Source organism: Diplotaxodon limnothrissa, linkage group LG7, assembly GCF_057381915.1.
Source record: "Diplotaxodon limnothrissa isolate DT_005_m linkage group LG7, D_limnothrissa_male_GT1.1, whole genome shotgun sequence".
Taxonomy (NCBI): Eukaryota; Metazoa; Chordata; class Actinopteri; order Cichliformes; family Cichlidae; genus Diplotaxodon; species Diplotaxodon limnothrissa.
The window spans coordinates 3,933,554-3,952,536 of NC_140602.1; the positions used below are offsets into that span (position 1 = coordinate 3,933,554).

General features: G+C 41.0%; 1 protein-coding gene across 1 annotated transcript in view; it reads right to left on the reverse strand.

Moving 5' to 3' along the window:
• mical3a (microtubule associated monooxygenase, calponin and LIM domain containing 3a) overlaps nucleotides 1–18,983 on the reverse strand; it is a 103,469-nt gene that overhangs the window by 80,307 nt on the left and 4,179 nt on the right. The window contains exon 2 of the mRNA XM_085359013.1: nucleotides 8,536–8,875. The gene's annotated coding sequence lies outside the window, so the exon portion shown is untranslated. The remainder of the gene's footprint in view (nucleotides 1–8,535; nucleotides 8,876–18,983) is intronic.

Genomic DNA, 18,983 nt, shown 5'->3' on the forward strand with positions numbered 1-18,983 from the left:
ATTCTTGCCATAGGAAAACTAAACTATAACTCTGTTCCCAATCTTCTTACCTCTTAAACCACATTAATTACACCTCAAACATGAAGAATGCCACAGCCAATGTAAAAAACAGGGTGAAATAAGGAAACACAGAACGAGAAACTAACTGATATTCCCGGCACTGATAATTAGGGCTGTGCGATCTGACCCAAATCTCATATCCCGATATAAGACATCTATCACCCCGATAACGATATAAATCACAAAAATGTAACATTTTCTGTAAATTCTGTGAATCTCGGGCAGAAGTGTTTCCAGCTGGGCGTCGTGTAGCTGGAGTCGAGTGTTTTAGCCGATGCATGAAACTATACATTTTTTAAACATAAGTTGTAATGGCCGCTGTTTTCTTTGTGAGTATTTATTACACGGCGTGCTGCGGGGAAAAGCCTGTTCTAACGTTTGAGTCTAAGGTTTATTTTTTAGCACCGGACGGCTCTTTTTTACTTCTCATCCGTAAATCCTCTGTATACTATTTTACGTGATTCAGTTTATTTTGAAAAGTCTCAACAGGATCTTGAGCTTTATTGTGAAAGGTTTATGTGGAAAATAAACAAGCAGACACACGATGGTTTTACTGTCATTGTTGCTAACGACAACGCTTAAAAACAGGCGCTTGTCCGTCCGTAGTGTGGTTATATTAAATATAAGAGAAAGAGAAAACTTTAAGAAATTAATACAGCCACTACAGTGACCATCAAAACCATGAAAAAATATTACCGTAAACAGTTTATTTTGCGACACCACGAAACAAACGATAGCGTAAAATGAAACGATAGATGTTTTTACATCGTCATCCGATATATATCGTTATATCGAACAGCCCTACTGATAATGTTATTTACCTGTGTGATTATGATACAAGAAATAGCTGCTATAATAAAAGAGATCCGTCCTCTGGCATGCGGTTCTGATATTATGATAGTACAACATTCAATACTCAGCAATGGAAGAACTAGGAGATACTGTTTCCAGCAGGCAGGCACCAGTGCCGCGTTTCAATATTTTATTTTGTTTTGGTTTTTTTTTGATGACAAACATCATCTAAAAAGAGCAAAGTACATTGATTGGAACGTGCAACAGTGAACTACAACCAGCACAGCCCATAATCCCATCACATCCATGTTTGCTTTCTCTAATCTCTGCACGTGGGCGCAGCTGTGAGTAGTTCAGATGGTAAACAAATTGCAGGTCTCTGTCGAGTCGATATAAGGGAAGCAGAATCTCTGACTAGCTAAACCTACAGTTGCCGAAATCTTTCATTTGGGTCGGTCATCCTCAACGTGTTAGTATCGCTGCGTGCAGTGTGGCAGCAACAGGGAGCATCAAAAACCAGGTATTAAGACCTATCTTTAGCAGAATGAGGTTTACCCAGTAAACAGCCTGTCTTTCACACAGTCGATAACTAATTATCCCATTTGCCCTCTTAGGTTACTGTATAACTCACTGCATAACTAAGCAATGATTTATAAAGGATATTTCTGTTAACCAATAAAATGAGTCACACGCGTCACTTTAGCTGTGATCAGGATAAAAGCACCAGAAGAATATTTTCTAATTGGAGAAAACAAACTGTACATATGCCTCAAAATAGTCCAAATTAAACACATGGCCATCAGAAATATCAGATGGTGCATTACTGTTTGATCGTGAGCAGATGTGTTGGAAATGTTACAACTACCAAGAAGCAATAAATAGGTAAAAGTAGAGTTATGCAGTATGCGAGCTGTGCTTTCATCCTCTTTTCAGACCAGTACATGTATTTTTTTGCTGTTTTACACAGTGTGCAGACAGTTGAATCAGAACATGCAAGGTTGGCTTTCTTCCCAGCCTCGCAATGCCGAACATTTCATGTCCCTCCATCTCCCAAATAGTTGAGCAGCAGACCAGAGGAAATCCAACCTTCCAGAGTGTACTGAAGAGCTGCTGCAGTAGGAAGGTAACCGAACACCCACGCAGCACCACGAGGCATGATTGCTTTATAGAAGCAAGCATGAAAACAGATTCCTTCCAAATTACACTTTAATCCCTGTCACCTACTACAAGGTGGTAGGAAAATCATGCTTAGCAGGTGCAGCACAGATTGCATTTAGACACTAGATGAAAACTGAGGAATTCACTGCTTCACTGTAAATCATATTTGAAATGATCAAATGAACACAAAGCAGTGGAGGGATGTGGACGAACTGGAAAAGAAACTGAGTCACAATTCATTCCAAAGTAAAAGGAGACAAAGGGGGATTCACAAGTCTTGTGTAGTTTAGTGAAGCCGATCAAAGTGTTGGTGTTAAGGTTAGCTGATCAAACGTCTTCACAGCTCCAGCCGAACCCTAAACCTCGAGACAAGAGTTCACGTCCACATTTTAAACAGCCGTCAAGTCCTGTTCTATACTCCTGATCCCAGGTCTGTTTAACATCTTGTGTAACCGCCAAGTGGATATTAGAGGACTGATCTGTGAACACATGATGGAATAAAACACAGATCTGAGCAGAGAGCACAGATGATAGCAAATTAGGAGCCCTAACGAGGTAAAGCAATCATTATTACAGTTCAAAAGGGTAACAAGCTGATGTTATCGCTATCATTCTACACGCCTACTCTAAAGTTGAAGTCTGGTTTGTCATCCCTCACGTGACACCACACATGGCAGCAAGTGTGTGACATCATGTGAAATAAACACCGGATTGAGACGTTGTTTCAATCATCAAAGGAGCAACAAGAGAAAACCTGATTCAACTATATTGGCAAGAAAGATGATTTTAACACCTTGTCAAGACACAATTAACATTACATTCAATAAAAATCAATGTTTTGTCATGACAGGCAGAAAAGGATTCAATATGAATTCGCTATGAAAGCAGTGCTGATGAAATGTGTGGAGACTAGGTTAGAGGACAGAGACGTGGAATATTAAATGTGTGGATGTCAGTCACAAATCTGTGCAATGTGTTGACTTTAAGACTTATCAATGCTCTTGATAAGAGGGGGAAAAAAGTGGTGATTTATTGGTCGGTTATTTCACCGTCTATATTTTAGTTTTGTATGCAAAGAAAATCTTTTTGGTTTTTTTTACCCGTACTACTTCGATGAACTAAAACGTTTTTTTAGTTTGGCTTAGCTTCAGTTCTGGTTTTAGTTTTGTTAACTACATCAGCCTCGTATCTATGTCACTACTACCCTTATTTCTCCCTGCTTTTTCATATTTCTCTTACACAACAATGGTTTCAAAAACAATTACAAAAATAAGGATTAAGTTAAACCAACATTACCCATCGATCCCATCTATGGCAGCGTTTCCGTGCAGCAGAAACAACTAAAAACATATAATGCTTCCAGTGTTGTTAGAGATCGCGCCCTGAGATGTATCCCGAGTAGAGAAGAGAAACTACAACAGTGTGCCGTAAAAATGGGTTTTGTGAGGTAGCTGAGAAAATACACACACTTAAGCAAAAAAGCAACGGCGCAGAGAGTCTCAGTAGCCTGTTTGCTTGTCACATGAAGATGTGTAGGATCAGAGTTTCTGCTGCACTGGCTGACGTAAGATAGTAGCCTTTATAGAGTTCAAGGAGCAGCAGACTGGCAACATGTATCACTGGCGTAGCCTCTGGAATGCATTTGTCATACTGACCCACTTCTGATCTCTAAGGTGGAAGAAACAGCCAAGAAGTAAGTCTTTAATCTAGAGCTGTGGGAAATCACAAAAGCAAATGGACAGGAGCCATGCTGGAAGTCATGCAGCTTTGACTAGTGATTATTCCACCAAATCTCATTTATTTTTCTTACTATGGGGGGGAAAAAAGAACGGTGGCAGATAAAGCAACTATCTCAGACTTTTTGTGGGATCTCCAAACCTTAAAGGGTGGAAACAATATGGCATCATCCAGGCTGTTTGGTTTTATTACACCCGTGTGACTCAGCAGTCAACACAGGAATATACTCATCATCACAGGAATATACTCATCATCACAATCTCATCCACCTAAGTACAAAGTTGAAATGGTAACTGGATATTCTCTCATTATCTTGCAATGAGTGTTTGCTAAAGAAATGGAACCTTAAGCAGTTCACAACATTCCTTCTAGTTACAGCTGTCTCTCCTTTTAAGGACTTACAGCAGGCTAGACTTGCTATAACACGCATAGTAGTTTAATATTGTGGTGGGATGGAGGGGGGGGCACCAAGTCTCAGATGAGTCAGCCACATCAGCAAGCCATCGGGCAAATGAACCAGATAGCTGGGATACATCCAGCTGCTCATGACACAGCACGAGTTGCCTTCACAGGACTTCCTTCCTTCCTACCGTCCGTCCTTTCATCCAGCACTTTTCCCATTTCCACAATATACTGCAGGTTCACAGGGGGTCAGAGTCAGAGCTAGTTTCCTTAACTCTCTGAGCGACGGTCAGTAAGGGGGCAAAGTGAGTCAGCTTTATCTTCCCCTCCCTCACGAACATGAACATTAAAAAGCTTGCCTTATCAAATTCATGCTGCTGTGTTTTGATGTATTTTGGATGCTTTGTGGGTTGTGTTTATAACACAGAAATATAAACTTAAAGTTTGCCACTGTAGCACAGCTTAGTTTTGCAGAGGACGCTGCATGCTTGACTATACTTGAACGATTGTGTCAGGCTTCTCTTCAGAAAGCCAAACTGCAGTCAGCCACCAAGCAAACATCCTTTCCTACTCTGCTCCACATCCTGATCTAGGAGGGAAACTGCTAGTTATGATAACACAAAGGTGCGAACAGATACAGCACAGCCCAGTTAACACCCACCTACCCAACTGCACCCTGTGGCTTCAGAGTAGATGTACAAAGTCTTTAAAGATACAGTGTAGGAAGGAAGCTCTTGAAATGCGAGAAACAAAGGTTCAGTATAACTAATCAATAGAACAAATCCAATCACTCAGATGAGACAGGATAAGAGACTTTGGCCTGTCAGGTCAGGACCCTTCTGCTCCATTTAACCACAGAGTGGCTGCTGCTGCTGTATGGGCCCAGCTGAGCCAGCTGGAGTAATATGATATTAATGTTAATGTCAGCATACAGTTAATCAACAAAAACAAAAATGACATGTGGAAGCATTCATCACTGAAGTCTAGGAGGAGACTTTGATTTAACGTCAAAGCCTTTACACTTGGCCACAAAACAGGTACTGAGAGACAACAAAAGCACTTGCAAAATATCTAAACTTACGGTATGTATAGGACTGCATGAGATTTACACAAGAGCAAGCAGCAGCCAGCTCCATACCAGCCTCCTGTAACAACATCTTTTGCGAATACAAAGTGTGTGCATTAACGTTTACCTAACATGACTTCTTTCCAGGTGTGTTGCGGCTGTGTTGTTACCCGAAACAAGCTCCTAAAACGACATTTCTCAAATGTCACCTCTGACTCAGTGATGTACAAATATTATTGAGTTTCTTTGCCGACTCATCAGGTAAACTGTCGCGCTTGGACTGCATTCTGTACTGATGGATATATTTGTGTGGAAGTGACTAATAGCACCACTACATTCCACAGGCTGTCCCATTAGAACCGAGGTTTTCCTCTGTGATGCACCAGTAATGTGCATGTTCTTTGCACAAAGAAAATTGAGATTTATAACAGGCCAATGCAGTTAAATCGTTAGCTGCTCTATTAAAACCAACAGAGCGTGACATTCCCAAACGTGCGAAGGTGCAGCCCGCGGATCCCACGGTAACGTTAAAAAAACCCACTGTTTGTCAAACGACTGAGAGAAGCGTGTCTTCTTACCTCTGAATGCCACGTGATTATAATCCAATCGTCAATAATTCTATTAAATCCATTTTCCTGTGTAAATCCAAATTTCACAGTGAAGCCAAAACGGGAATGTCTATTTTTTTCCGCTCGGTAGGGATATAGAGCACAGAGCCACACGGCAGACGAGAAGGCGCAACTTGAAACTGACTGAGAGGGATCCGTCGAAACCATAACGCCGACAAGGAGGGGGGGACGTGCAGCTCTCTAAATAACAGTATGTTCCTGAAATTTGAGCGAACAAATAATGTTCCCGTATTACATGTTGAAATAAGAGTACAAAGCAGTAATAGACTGCATACGGCAAAGAGACGACGCTGTGCTAGCTTGTACTTCAATCTCTCTAACAGTACAAGGTGAGCACCCCCCGCTCTTTCTTGAGGTGAGCCAGCGTGTTTTAACTCAGTTTAATCCAATTGGTCTCTTCCAACGTGACGCAGCAGCAGTGTTGCGTTCACATGCGGTCGAAAACTTGGCCGAAACATTAAAACTGGTTTAGACAACCGGGGATACCGGCGGGGTTTCATTTAACGTGATATCCGAACAGTCAAACTTTATTTGTATTTATTTTGTTATCTTTCAGTTACTGTAAAATATTTCCCGTTTGCCTTGTGTGCGATTGTGTATATAAATATTGACTTAACCTGTAGGGTAAAAATTGATAAATTATTGCTAGTAATAATTAGCCTGCACAAAAATGGGTTACTGTAAAATTGTTTACTGGGCATCATCCGCACAGGTGTGTTACCAGAATATAGAGGCGTGATTCAGATGTGCACTCTGGCACCCGGGAGTTTTATATGGACAGTAAAAGAAGTAGGCTCTAGGTAGTCTGGAGTGATGAGGCGCATGACATAAAATAATGGTTAACATTCCTGAAACATGTGTATCTGCTGTGTCTATCTGCAAGTCTCCTTCTTTTCCACTGTAGGAAATCTTGAAAATATGATTCCAAAGGAAATTCCAAAGCTCATTTGTTTGTTTTCTAACAAAGTATAGACCCAGATTGTGCAGTGGTTTCAAATGGGCTGAAGTTTGCCTCAGTGGAAAACCATAAGATTACAATTTGGGAAAATTATAAGTTTTAAACAATCACTTTCAAATGGCAAGAAACAGTTTAGTGAGTGTTTGGCTGCTTCCCGCAGACAGAAATGTGCATTACTGATACACTGCTTTTGTTTCAGTCACAACATGGACTTCTCCCCAGACTACAAAAAAATGGTTCTGCAATCCAGACTGCAACTGAACCTTGTCAAAAGAAAGGTTTTTATTAACCAATCATTCAAAGCCATTACTGGTTCATTAACTGGATCACAGGCAAGCAAAAACAGTCCAGTCTCAAAGATGAGGCAGCTTGAGATATAGTTCATCCACTTGGATCAGAAGAAGATTATCTATATTCTCTGTAAGGTGCTACATTCTTAGGCCATGTTGAAAGGAGAAACCCTTCAGCTGCTATCAGCTCTGGGCACATTACCGCAGCTAGCAAGCAAACACCTTCCCATCAGCTCATGTCACAGGACAGATAGTGCGGCTGAGACGCAAGGCACGTATAATATAAACTACAACTTTGGCCAAGTTGGTAGTTCAGTATTAGTTTGATTTATTTTGTTTAAAATAGCTTTATAAGCACAATTTAATAAATGATATGGTGCATATACTAAAAAAATACTGAAAAATATTGGTCCCACCTACGCAGGGAGAAGATAAGATACAGGGATATCAAGTACAAATATACAAGGAGAGATAAACGGGCAGAAGTCAGAATCGTATAATGCCATATACTAACCAGATTATCATGGTTAAGTCACATGTAATGAGTTTGCAGGCACAATGTTGTTGTATAACTGTTCTGTCAAAACATAATGGGAATAACAAAAAAAATTAGAAGTCCCTTTCCAAACAATCTTTAAGGTTACTCTTACAAGCCACACACACACAAATAAAATGCAAAAAAATCCAACAGCCTGTAAACATCACGCTTCCTTCTATAGCAGGACATGAATTAGATCTTTAGCACTTTATTAGTGACTCTGCATCATCTCTCTTGCATGCTTTGCAATTATGTATGAGGTTCAAATGTAAGGTAATGTAAAACAGCAACATTTTGACCATGAATTAACTTGCAGCTAGAAAACCTCTCTGTTTCTACCACCACAAGGACATTTTACATAGCATACAAGTCCTGCAATCAGAGCAAACTGTCCCAGCTGAAATTTCCATGGATTTGCTAATTATACAAAACCCCGGTGGGGCACAGAGTGTCAGCCAGATCTAATTGTATGGAAATGAGCAAGATAGAAAAAGGAAGACAGACTTGGAGGAGTAGAAATGGAAAAAAAAAAGAAAGACAGGACGAAGATTAGCGGTTGGAGGCTGAATGACTCGCTGCATAATACATCAGAAGGAGTTTCACCATGTTATGAAATTGCCTCTAATTGCGCTGAGCACCCTGGTTCCCACCATGGCTCTGTTTGCTGTTAAGGTCTGTCATCAGCCTTTGAGTAAACATACAGACAAAGGGTTGTCTACCTAAGGTGAGGCAGGCTGCATGCATTCTCCACATCACAAAGGGATTACTGATGCCATCCCTGAAATCATCAAAGGCATCTGCCATGTCACATTATCCAATTCTGATGACAAAGGACTGCATCAGATCTCCTTTCAGTTGCTTGCAGTGCAGCAGGTGAACGTGGGTAATAAAGGTGAAGTACTCACTGTACTGAATGAAGACAGGAACAAGCTGAAGATCCAAAAGCTATTCCTCAGAATGGAATTGTTGTCTTTCTATCTTCCTTCCTCCCTTTCCTCTTCTCTTTCTGCCTCTCCTCCTGCCTTCTTTCCCCCTCCACCTCCTCTTTTCTCACCACAGCAAGATGCTGCCTGGACCAGTGCTCGTTGTCATGGTAACCAAGACTGGGGGGGATTCTCATGTGACCGGATCTCCTTGAGCACTGATTGGCCAGATGCACTGATGTAAGGAGGGAGAGATGGGGCGGAGGGGGTGATGTCACATGCCCATCGGTTCACAGATTGGAGGAATCCTCAGCCAGGCCGCCTGCAAGCACAGACAGACACAATGGGCGTCTTTTTAAGGTGGGGTTGATCTGAAGTGGAGCACATCCACAGTCAGGAAGAATCTCCTTGACCGACTGGTGACTTACTTAAAGGGATTCTGACATGCTGATGTAAGAAGTGAGATGGAGCTGGCTTGGCTCCCACCTGTTTTTGCTGTCATCTCCAACTGTACTGCTTTCTGCTGCCACTAAAATCTCTCCCAACTGGCAGGATGCAGAGTGTTACAAAACATATGGGATTGCTCATATGTGGCAACTTGACCTGCTGGACCTACCGCTGTTCCTCCTACTGGGCCTACAGTATTTATAGGACTGCAGAAACCAGACAGATGCAGGACTGCTGCTATTCACTCTTAGTTAGCCATATTCATACAGCTTTCAACACAAACCATTGAGACTTACAGTGCATTGTATATCTTAATGGTTTGCTGCTGATAAGAACTTTCAGCTATTTCCTGAAATAAAAGGTCACGTTTAACTGCTGCCAAACTGTGATTAAAAACACAGAAGAGCTAGCAGAACACCACAAGAATGTGCAGCCATAATTGCATAATTATTCTTGCTTTTGTCACAGATTTTCTGTTTTAGAGTCTTGAAAGGTAGTGGTGACGAGGACACGGGAATTACAGGAGGACTCAGCGGCTGAGTGAAAAAAGAAAGAGCTTTCTGGCTTCATTTAAGCAGTAGATATCAGGATAAACACTTTTATGTTTTCTATCCCTTATGAGCAGAAAGTAGGTCTCTATTAATTTCCCAACGATGACATGAGTAATCACAGTCCGAGCCTGTTGTCCAGACTGTTGTGTAACAGTTTGGGATTGGTCCAGTTCAGCCAGAGATGAGAAATGTTCTTGAATCGTGTTTGTCTCTCTGAGCTGAGCTGATGTCATGTGTTGCCTTTTTGCACTCAGCAACTAAAAAATCCCGATTTGACAAAGTTTTCAGAGTTGGTGGTCGTCTGGATTGCTTCATTGTGGCCATCTTGTTTTGCAGTGCAACTGTGGAGAGTCGTGTTGTGTATGTGTGTGCACGCCCACTGATTTCCCTGTAAGCAAAAACAGATTCACTCCTGCCACTGACCTGTGTCTCAAGACATTTCTTTACTTTTTTTTAGTAAAAATAATTATCCATTGTCTTCTATGCTATGGAAAATGACAAATTATATTTATTCTTAAAACATACGAATAGATTTGAATGCATATTTTCACTGTGAATATCCCACTCCCACTCACCCACTCACACTGTCTGAATCAATCAGACATGTAGCTTAAACATCAAGCTCCAGTGATACCAGGGATATGCATAATGCACCCATTTTTCCTGTAATGCCATAACTGGGCAGTGAGCTTTACTAATAAAACATGCACCACTGTCTCCAAAGCCATCTGTTTCTCCACACCCAGCAGGCACTGCCCACGTAAAGGTGTCATTCACTTTCATTTAAAAAAAACAAACACTGTTTTTCAACAGAATAAAAATGCAGGACTTGCTTAGTGCTTCCTTGTCTTGCATCTATATCACTCCATCTTTGGTGCAAAAAATGCACACAAACAAAATTAAAATGCTGAAGAAATCTGATTTATGTCTTATTTACTGTGAGTCTAACACTTGAAAAACAAAAAACAAATATGCTTTATGTGTGATGATTGACTCGTTTACAAAAGTGCAGCTTAACTGTAGCAGACGACACGTTAATGCAGGTCCAGCTCTCTGAAACACTCGACAGCCATACGGCCTTCATCTGTACGGCTACATTCATATTGAGGCTGTCACTGTTACTGTACCCTCTCCTCCAATTCTCTCAAGTGTCTCTGTGCATATGCTCTCCCCTCTCCCTTCTCGTGTGAGTGTGAATGAAAAGATGATGAGATCAGTGATACTAGTGATCTCATCATGTTCATAGCCGGCCATCAGGAAGCTGTTATGGGCCATTGAGCACTAAGCTGCAGAGGAGAAGGAACTGACAAGAGGAATGGCAAAAGTAAATCTTCCTCATCGGATTGACCTTACTTGGATATTCATGTTTCAATTTGAAAGCATATTAATGCTAAGAATAATTGATCAATTAATTAAACTATCAGCAAATTTAAATGATGGGCACAGAGCTAGAGAAACTAGCATTTTATCAATAGAAAAACATATATACATATAACTGACTACATAGTATAACTATATATAACTATATAACATATAACTGAATTTCCCAGAGGAACCTACCCGAGGGATTAATAAAGTTCTATCTATCTATCTAAACTTAAACTAAAGCCTGTTTACTACAATAGAAAGTAACGTTTACTTGAGAAAGCAGAACAATACGCCACTGAATGTGATTAAAAGTGTCAAACAAAGTGGAACGTTTCCATTGTAGGCCAGTCCCCAGATAGAACTATATTTCCAGAACACTGAAAGGATCAAACTGTCAGATATTATGCGCAGAAGGACAGCAGATTTTGAGACGTCTTGCAGGTTGAGCAGGTGAAAATGGGTCAGATTTGCTGTGTGTTTTCACCTGCTCTCTCTGCTCTCTCGCTCCACCTTCCTGTTAAATTTTTCACTGCTCCACTATTATTAATGGAATCACCAACTGTTTATTTACTTATTGGATACAAATTGAAATAAATCAGTTGAAGACACACACTCAACAACCGAGGAAATGCTCCAGTATGAATAAACAGGATTCCAGCAGTAAGCTTGTCAACAGAAGAAAGATGTGCACAGCTTCTTCTTCTTTTTTTAATTTAGGGAGGACAATTGTTTGATCGTTCAGATAAACACAGCATGAATTCTGTCAGTCCAAAAAAGTGATAATGGAAAGGGCTTTTAAGAATCGTATCAGTATGTAACTTTAACGTTTCATTTCCTCCAAAACTGTGAGCTCTAACTCTGTGCAGAGTAAATCAGCTCCAGTCGGCTGCCCCCGAGCACGAAGAATAGAGGGAGAGGTTATGAGAGACTGAGGTGTTTGTGTGTGAGATGGTTGGGTGCTCAACAAAGGAAATCGGTGAACAAAAGTTAGAAAGTGAAAACGCACCTACCCACAGAGTCAGGAGAGAGAGAAACAGCAGACAGTGGGTGTCAGATTTCAGGAGGTTAGGCTGTGTCTGTGGTCAGCCTGAGCCAGTCTAAATTTAAGCGTATGTGTTTAGGATACCTCGGACCAGGGCTGTGTGAGGACTGAAAAAAGATGTAGTGGTCAGGGTGCGGCCACACTGGAAACATTTCTCACACTGCTGGTTATTCACCGTGTCCATGAACTGCTAAGTTGGTAGGCTATAAATCCATCCGTTCCTACAAGAGTCAGTAGTCTCTGATCTTTAGCAACGTGCACGACGTTCCTGGTCTAAGTATGGCTGTGAATGTCATGACTCAAGGTGTTTAGGGGTCAGGGGTTACCGCCGTAGAGTGGATCATGCTAAAGAGTGAGCTGTGGGCGTCCACAGGAAAAATAATTCAGTTTATTTGAACAATTTCTTATACACATTACAAGGAAGGTATTGATCTTAGAAAACAACAGAATAAAAGGGTATATTTTGCATGTTTACCTTGAAAATATTAGCTTTATAAGAGAATACGTTTAATGCTTCCATAACAACAACAACAACAACAACAACAACAACAACAACAAAAACTGCCACAGAAATGAAAAGTAAAAGTTAAATATAACTTAAAGGTTTTAATCAAGTATTTCTGTAAGGCTGTGGTTTTGGGGTACATTAGTTCTTAAAGCTAGTTATCTGTAAGCATGCTAACATGCTAACAAACAAGCTGTTTTGGGGTATAAAGCTAACCATGTTTCCCATTACAGTTAGGATTTTTTGCTAATGTTTCTAAATTAGTTCAAAGGCATTAGATATGAATTTCTGGAGACATGAATGATTGAAGTAAATTAAAGGGTGATGCCTACAGCTGAGCTAATTCACTCAAAATCACTTTCAACGTGAAAAACTCATGTCGGCACTAAAGGCCATCTTAGTTATGGGGACCATGAATTTCTGCACCACATGGCAACCCCTCCTATATTGCTGTTACAGATCATATCACCAGCACACTATACCAGCACCAATGTGGAGGTTTGGTCAGAGTGGCAAAGCCTACATCGTTCAGGTAAAGTTTGACCACCCTCAGCACAGGTAAATATGGATAAATAGGCTGTAAAAACTCTATTTTATCTTGGATAAAGGAGTGAAAGTGTTTAATCTGCTTATTTGCCCTCAAAGAATAAACATAAATGTTATTGCTCCATTCACTCTGACGGGTAAGGTATATTGTTTTCCCCTCTGCTGGCACCAATCTTACTATAACATCTTAATTCAGCAGGATCAACTGAGAGAAAAAAACACGCTGGACTAAACAGTGCACGAAAATGGATAATTGCATCTAAATCCATGGAATTAGATGGTCTAATAAATTGAATTACATTCCACTACAAGTTAATATTCATGATGGCCGGGACACAATAAAAAGGTTGTGCCACAGCACACTAGTTCACTAGTTTTGATAATGGATTTATTTCAGTCACATCAAAAGTCTAGCTCACTATTACAGTTACATAACTAATTACATAACAGATTCTTCCTTGAGGGAAATTTGCTTTATAGTGTCTTCATGAAGAGGAGTGTTTTTGCATGTCATTACTATATATTTGTTTGGCCGTGTGGGAAACATGGCTGCCTTTGAAAACAGCTGGCGTGCAAACACTATCAGGCGGCACACATAAAGGTCAAGTTGCATTATGTTGATTATGATACTTGAAATATACACTTTTAAAGAAATAGATTCATGATATGAAGTTAAATGACCAGCTTTATACAAGAAGTGTAGTTCACTCTTCTTTCAACACTGTGCAGTGTAACACAATGGTTGTGCAATGTTTTCTGAGACTGTGAAGGGAGCTTATTTTGTAACATCTGAACATGGGCTTGAAGCTTCAAAAAATAATAATTCAAGATCTATTCCAAATGTGTGGTGGGTTTGAAATGTGTGGTTGTTCAGAAGGCAGAGGGGAAAAAAGATGCCACTGAGTTGCATTTCAGGACTCCTGCATTGTTGGTATTACACTCACACTGGACGGCAAAGTGTAAGACCTACACAACTCTTTTCATCTGGGTTCTTCTTGTATTGCGAGTTCCAGGCAAAGCGTCATCAGTGTTACTTTCCACACTTTCCCCAGAGGGTGCGATTAGGCTGTGCCTTATCAAATACCAAATGATGATTCCAAACAATGTGTGCTTGCGACTAGAACAGAATTTTAATCACATTCTGCTTTAGACTGCCAAGGTGCCCTCTGCCTTTTTTTCTCCCTTTTTCATGCACTCTCCCCCCTTCAGAGAGACCATGAGGCTGCTATGTACTCGCCCTGATCAGATGATGGGTTTGCTAACTGTAATCAGAAGTCAGTAAACACAGTCCTCAGCAAAGCTTTTTCATTACCGTTGGAGACAAAGCAGAGCTGAACTGCAGTTTACACAATGGCCTCAAATCTCAGTACAAATCAGCTCGCATATATTACCCAAGATCACATCTGACAACACAAGCTGAGCTGGAGAGCTGGGGGTTTTTTTTTCAGCTTCCATCAAAGCTAACACATAGCTTGACTTTTACTCCTCAAGTGAAAAAACAGCAAGATTAAGTTGTTACATTTTTTAGCTTCAAGTATACTTTTGAATTCCAGCTTATCGTGATGATTCATTAAGTGCACAACAAACAGGTAATGGTTTCAGTTGACGCTTCAACTTGATACAAAGTGGCCATGATGGTCGTCCGTGAGTCTGCGCACACATACAGCCCAAGGACAGAAACCAAACACCTCTACCCCTGTTACAGGCGCACGTACCTGTAACATATATATAGTGCACATGCGCTATACACGACACGCAATTCTCTCGCATTGTGTCCACTATTATCAGTGACCTTTACTGCTGTAGGAGACTGAATAGTACAACAAACAGTCCTTGTCCTGTAGCTATCAAGGGACATGAGCAGTTTAAATGAATTCTGAATTCTTGCGTTGCATGAGTTGCTTAAAAGGCCCTGAGATGTGTTAGTGTGAGTTTCTTCAAAGACAGTTTTATTGGCTCTCTTACAGCAGCCTCCTGGTGTCGAGGATATGACTCGCTTTCTGTGAGGCCAATAACGCAACGGGACAACAGAGAAGAAGATATTTAAGTGTATGTTGAAAGAAAAACTGGCAACGTTTCTCCAGCCTGGAAATGCAATGGATAGTAGCTACGGTGTTCAAGAAGGCTCGAAGAGCAGATATCATGTTCCAAGTCCTGATATTGACAGGTTTAGGTTAAGGTGACAGCATGAACGGAGCCGTTAGGTTTCTAACATAATCCATTATATTGATCCCGCTCCATCCTAGGGGAGGATTCTCAGCTGTCACTCTTTTGATGTTTTTCTTTTACTGTTGTCGTTGTTTTAATTACAGTAGTTTGTATGTGACGCTTGCACGATACTACAGATATTTCTCCCACTGCTCACCTGTCCAAATTCTCACAGTCTGTTATCAAACCAGATCTCCACTCTCCGTGTGGAAAGAAGAGAGAAAACACACAGCCAACGACTGCAGCTGTTCAAATATTGTGACATGTGATCTGTGGCTGGCACAAAGAGAGACTGTAGTGAATGACCAGGATACAAAGAGTGGAGAACAGGGGGCTCAACCGTGTGGCCTGTCCCCGACTCCCAAACACAGGCACAAACAGCAGCGTCTTTATTTTGCATTCTTCTGCACGTCATGCAGAGCTGCTGCCTTTGGCCTCTGACAAATATCCTTACACACACAAAAAAACTCCACCCACAATTGCAAACTATTTTTGGAAGCAGGATAATCATTTAAAACCAACATGAGGAAATCCGAGAAAAGGTATTATCTATCCAAATATGTTGAATAAACACGACTATGAGCAGTGGCTGCTGAGCAGAAATCAAACCAAGGGAAGACTGAGTAATGAATTCTTTATCTCATAAAGAACAGAACTGCTTTTGTTCTGCTCTTAGCTCTTACTCATGCTTTGACAAGACTTTCAGAGACTTTCATCCCACTGCCACCTTTCCCTTAACGGCTTTTATCGCACCTGTAGATGAGGATCAGATAGACAAAGCAGTTGTTTTTAAAGCTTTCCACCTCTTTTGAGTCAGACAGAAAAGTCCTTTCTGCCACTACCTACACCCTAAGACTTCTGCTTTGGGTGTGTATTGAGACTATAGGGGCTTTCCTTGGGCTAAATTATGATGTTAATGTGTCAGCAAGTGGAATTAGAAAGGTTAAAAACACAGAAACTCGAAATTCATTAGCAAACGAACCCCTTGACCTCACTGCTGCACTGATGCTGACTGGCACTGACACATGCTCTTTGGAGGGGAGCTGCAACAAGAACAGTCCAAAGCCAGGCAAGCAGCTCTGTGACTCTCTCCAGCTAAGCATCAGTATGCTAACATGATCACAACACAGTAATGTTTGCATCACAGCAAGCTGGCATATGATGATTAATAAGAGTGAACAACAAATTCAGGTTTGGACCCAATTGTGGCACGACACTAAAAGAGTTGGGGCTGTCATTCTTATATAGAAGAAGTAAATACTGTTATATCCACAAATTCACTCAAAACCACCTATATTTGATCTCAGTTAAATGCACATATGCAGACAAGCTGCTTGGATTATCACAGTCTGATATATCTATCTGAGGAAATGAAGAACACATCAGTAAAGAATGCAACCTTTCATTTACAAGAAGGTAGATGACAAAGTCCAGCAATCTTGAGCAATCCCAGAGCTCAGGGAAAGACCTCACTGAAGAGGCCTCATGTGATGGATTTCATTTCCTGTTTTCTTCTTTTCAGCCTGATGAGGTTCTGTGGACTTCACAAGACATGAAGGTATGAAATAATAGCTTGACAGCCTTAGTAGGCTTTAGCATATTTGGATTACTGCAAGGTTTCTTTATGCATGGTGGTTAAATGCTGGCTTAGAGAAACTACAAAGCAGTAAGGCCCTTTGAATCTTCATAAGGGTGCAGGGCCCTTTTTAGTCTTTACTCTCTCCAAAACATGAGATGATGACGACATGCTTGTCATCTTCAGTGCAAAAGGCAAGTTTGGGTCATAATGAATTCTGATTGCATCCTGGCAACAACACATTTAAAAACAGAATATTTTCCAGATGAATGGCAAAAATCACATAAGAATAACAAAGTACCTTTTTTCCAAAATATAAATTAAGATCAATTTAAGCTGAAATATATGAAGCCCTGCCCTCGGATATGATTGTTGGCATGAAGATAAAGCAAACAATGAGTCATAATGATGGTTATTTCAATGATGACTCATTTGAACTCCACTACAAAGACGAGTGAAGCTGAGAAAAGAGGTTTCTAGTTTTCAAGTGGGTTAGCTACTGGTATTTGGTATTCATATACAATGCTTTTATTTTGAAATAACACAAATATACAGCTAAATTAAGAGAAACTGATGGAAAAGAATGTTTAATGAAGTAGTAGGTGGGAATTGTGCTGGTATCCACATGCATAATGCCAAGCTTTGCAGCTCATTTCTCCGTGGTCTGTCAGATTCCTGCTACACTCTGTATGCTTGTGCACGCATATGAGTGAATCACATTTGGCCTGCAGCTCTCATCCTGACATCAGCTCTGATCTCTGACCCCAGTCTTTGCTTTTTCTCTTTTATCCCCCCTCATCTCAATGAGCTCATCGTTATTAAAGAAAGGGAAATGTCTGTTCTCTTAAACAAACTCCACCTGAGTAAAAAGAGCAATTCCACAGAGTTATTTCCACATATGAAGTCAGTGCGGAAAACAAAATTACATTGATGTTAATAAGTTAAGCATACCAAACATATGCAACACTGGCATGCTGCTAGATTTAATGCACAAGAGCATAATAACAGTCGATGTGCCATGTATACAAGCTGGATGTCACCGAAAGGAACAACAGTCATTTCAGCCAGTGTGGGCATCCCATAATTTTCTCATCCAGTGAGGGTGTGGAGCAGCATGTTGGGTAACTCGAAATCGTGTAGTCAGCCTTTCTTTGGTGTCAGTTAACTGGTTACTGTGGTAACTGTGTGCTCTTGGATGGTTTCCCTGTCAGCAGCTTGTCTCTGGCTGTCTTCACAGAAGCTGTAGCCGTGTGGGTCTTCCTAAATCAGTGATATTATATCTGATCTTCCTCTCTAACCTATAGAGAGACAGGCATGAAGCCTTAGACAGATGTGGACGCAGGCAGGTTCCAGTCAGGTAATGTGACAGCCTGTTATGACAGAAGGGCCCGTGCGAGACAAGGAGAAGCAGGTAAGAGTCAGTTCTGTAGCCTGAATTGAACGTACCCTCCCACTGCTACGGAAAATATCTACCAAAGGCTAGATAAAAATAGACCGCAGCCACACCCTGAGTATCCAACCACACTGAATAGGATTTTACACATAATACATGTGGTGTAAAAGAAGATTCCCACAGTTCATCTAGCAGGTTAGCCAGAGCTCAGCCAGTTCCTGGGATCACAGAGATGAGGATTATGAAAAAGGCATGTCTTTGCACAATCCCTCCTGCTCTCCAACTCCTGTGTTAGAGAGCAGGAGGGACTGCTTTTCTGTCCACCCCTCAAGGGTTGAACCTGCGTTACAACCCAGCTGGAATCCCTACTCTGTCAGACTTCTTTAAGCTAGCTGGGACTCCGCTCTCTACAGCCCACAATTTCACAACAGCAATGGCCCGTTGACAGGTTAATGCAGGAGTCTACCAGTCCACTGTATCACTCTGGATGGTTACTAGGATACAGGAGTGTTTGTTTAGTGCTGTTGTGATCAAGAAACGCAGATGAAGAGTCAGACACGCCTGAGTGTAATGTGGACATACTGTACATCAGATGGCAGCGATTTAATCTTAAAAAAGTGACACTATAGAGACAAATCTTTGAAGGCCACAAAATAACAGGCCTGTTTTTAAAAAAGAGAAACATCACTGTAAATACAAGCTTTGGGCAATGAATATGAGGACAATCTGCCAGCATAAATTAGCTAAAATATACGACTTTGAGTTCTTGTACTCGCCTGTCAATGTGCTGTTCG